The sequence below is a fragment of the Phyllopteryx taeniolatus genome, chromosome 14 (assembly GCF_024500385.1).
Source record: "Phyllopteryx taeniolatus isolate TA_2022b chromosome 14, UOR_Ptae_1.2, whole genome shotgun sequence".
NCBI classification, from domain to species: Eukaryota; Metazoa; Chordata; class Actinopteri; order Syngnathiformes; family Syngnathidae; genus Phyllopteryx; species Phyllopteryx taeniolatus.
In genome coordinates this window covers 23,065,411-23,069,080 of record NC_084515.1, presented here as the reverse complement: position 1 = coordinate 23,069,080, position 3,670 = coordinate 23,065,411, and positions in this window count along the sequence as shown.

The window sequence follows — 3,670 nt, the reverse complement described above, 5'->3', positions numbered from 1 at the left end:
TACCCACAAAGCAAGCTGAAAGTAATTGTACAGGGGAAAAAAACACTGAAGGAACTGCAAACTTGCAATGCATGTGCTATTTGGTTTCTGTCAAAATGATCAAAAGACAAATTAGACCTTGTGGGTGTGTTGTTTCTGGAGCAGAAAACATATCCCTGCAAGATCCATCCATTTTCTGTACTGCTTATCCTTACGGGCGTGCTGGAGCCTATCCCAACTATCTTCGGACGAGAGGCGGGGTAAACCCTGAACTGGTCGCCAGCCAGTTGCAGGGCAATACCTGCGAGATGTCAACTCACAAATGTATTTGACCCCAAAATTTGAGGCTCAATCAGCAGCAGCTTCAGGTGTGGTTGATTTCTATGTGTACAAATAAGAGTAAAGGCTCCTTTTCACAATTTCAGCTAACACATGCCAAACCTTTTGTTTTAGTAGTGTAGTTTGTATGCAGCATTTGTGATCGTATAATATGTTGCTGATTGAACCGGCCTTCAATGCATGTGCCCAATAGAACCTTGACCCTATCATTTAGCAGGACACTTAAAGGACCTATTCCTGTACTGCGAACACTTGCACTTATTGCATAGTTCTGGACTTAACAAGATGTCTGCAGTAAAAATCCTCCTCAAAATAGACTCAGTAGTCATTTTGGGTTTCTTTTCATATTTGATTTTCAGCCAGATTTCAACCCATCTCACATTTAGGTCGAAACCTGAGTGAGCCTGCTGACATCAGTGACAGAAGACGAGCAAATTTCCTTATATTAGTGTTTGTTCTTGGTTGCTCCACAAATCGATACTTTTGTTCTGTCCCCACTTCGTCTGTTATTTTTTTTACTAATTATTAACAAATTTAAAGTGGTGAAAACAGCTTGAGAAGAAATCTATAAATGCTCTTGAAGTGTTGTAATACACTTATTTGCTTGTTCCGCGGAAGCCTGCACCGTAATCGTCTATATTGAAAGTATGTATGTTTTTTTGTTTTGAGACAATAACGTGAAAATAGTGACGTCAGATACATTTGAGTATGCTTGTTTTGTTAAAATCGATTGCTGTAATCCTTCATTGAAGAAGGAAGGAAGCCACATGAGACATGCAGTATGGAGGGTAAGTGCGTGCGTGCAGATTAATTTCCATCTATATACACAGGTTTATTCAGCTCACTTGTACTGACTGCATTGCTCACATTTGAAAAAGTTTGGGAAGATGATGCTTCATGTGAAGCAAAGGCTCTGTACAGTAGTTGCGTCGTGTAACCGAACAGATGTTCATGGCACTGGCGCCCGGTGCTGTGTTTGAACCATCTTAATCAACGACTGCGTAATAAATAAAACATTTTTTTAGCATAATAAATGTGTGATTGAACATCATTTTGGGGGTGCTGTCGTGTTGATGTGAGTGTGCAACAGTATATAATAAAGTAATATAAGGCAATATAAGATATATCAACTTCAACAAAACAGTGTTTTGAAACTCAGTCAAGAAAAGTTGCCATTTTGGAGGTGGGGGGGATTCCGCCTGACAGAGACGATCAGAGGTAGGTAGAGTAGCCAAATACTGGACTCAAGTAAGAGTACTGTTACTTTAGAATAAAATGACTCAAGTAAAAGTAGAAAGTTGTCCACCAAATATTGACTTGAGTAAGGGTAAGAAAAAAAACTACTCCAGAGTAACTGGTGAGAAAGTTCTGATTAAAAAATAAATAAACAAATAAAAATCAGATCATAAAAGTCAAATAAAATAAAAATTAATAATTAATATGGGGGGCGGCACGGTGGCCGACTGGTTAGAGCGTCAGCCTCACAGTTCTGAGGTGCGGGGTTCAATCCCCGTCCCCGCCTGTGTGGAGTTTGCATGTTCTCCCCGTGCCTGCGTGGGTTTTCTCCGGGCACTCCGGTTTCCTCCCACATCCCAAAAACATGCATTAATTGGAGACTCTAAATTGCCCATAGGCATGACTGTGAGTGTGAATGGTTGTTTGTTTCTATGTGCCCTGCGATTGGCTGGCAACCAGTTCAGGGTGTACCCCGCCTCCTGCCCGATGACAGCTGGGATAGGCTCCAGCACGCCCGCGACCCTAGTGAGGAGAAGCGGCTCAGAAAATGGATGGATGGATGGAATTAATATGGGAGTCCACACACAACTGCCACCATTTCATTTTTAAAGTGACCAGAAACCAACAACACGTGCAATGGTCCCTACAAAAACATTATTTGCTTTATTCACCTAAATGACCGAATGACGCTATTTGCTGAACAAACTTATTGCTAGTGTGTGTGTGTGAGTGTGTGTGTGTGTGTGTGTGTCCATGTGTGCATGCGAGAGAGAGAGAGAGAAAGAGAGATTACAGCATGGCATGTATCCCACAAGAAGCATGTTTTTATGACCATAAAATAGGGCTAATGTTGCCATATTCTCAAATCTTTCTCAAGTTAGAAGTGGGCTGAAATGTCCACATTATGGCAGATGTAAGATTACACTGCATCATAAAGCTGTTGTCTTTCGGAGTCTGTAAAGTAAACACTCATGCGGATGTTTCTTTTCCCAAAATGAGTCATTTTGATGAGCCCGCAATGGCCTTGTGTGCGGTCGTGTGACTGCCTTTAGCCGTCTGATTGGTGAATTGGAGTCAAATGACACTAGTCATCACGTTGGATTGATACAACGGCCCCCTATGCGGAACTCAAAGATTAAGTCTAAAAATAGATCACAGATAAATAAAAGGAGCGAGCTGCATGTCGATCATTGTAACGGAGTAAAAGTAGCAATTCTTCGTAACATACTGTAAATACTCAAGTAGAAGTAAAAAGTATGATGTCTTCAAACTACTCTGACAAGTACAATTTATCCAAAATGTTACTTGAGTAAATGTAATGCGTTACTACGCACCTCTGGAGATGATATATAAAATATGAGTCAATACTGCCACCTTGTAGGATAGTACATTCCTTTGTCCACACCAACTGTGCAGCAAATTTCGTCACCAGTTCTGTCGCTGACATCACACCAAGACATGGCGCTGTATCGATTTTCGAGATGTAAAAAGGGGCGTTCCCGGGGCAATGAGTTATTTACTAATTGTATCTGTAGAGTATCTGATACAACTAATGTGATCTACACTGTTGCGGTTGGAACCTTCCATCTAGTTTCTGTACTGCTTATCGTCACTATAGGGTTGTTGGTGAGCTGAAGCCTATTCCAGCTGACTTTTGGCGAGAGCCAAGGTACACGCTTGAACTGGCCCATCGCAGGGCACCTATGGACAAGCAGCCATTCACACTCACATTCACACCTACGGACAATTTACAGTCTTCAGTTAACCTAAGACACATGTTTTTGGAATGTGGGAGGAAGCTTGAGACCCCAGAGAAAACCCTCACAAGCATGAGGAGACAAACTCCACACAGAAAGGCTGATGTGCTAACCACTGGTACAGGCTCCATCTCCCCACGACCCTGAATAGGGTACATGGAATTGGCCCAACTGTTGCATTCTTGGTGTCAAGTCACGCCTGAAACAGAGACAACATCAGTCACGTCTTACCTTGGCTAAGTGATCCAAAGTCCCGTGTTTTCAGAGGGCAGTAATTACATTTGTAAATCAAGGACGCAGATTTTGGGAGGAATAGTGGAGAGGCACACAAGCCAAGTGTAAAGTTTCCATAGTCCTTG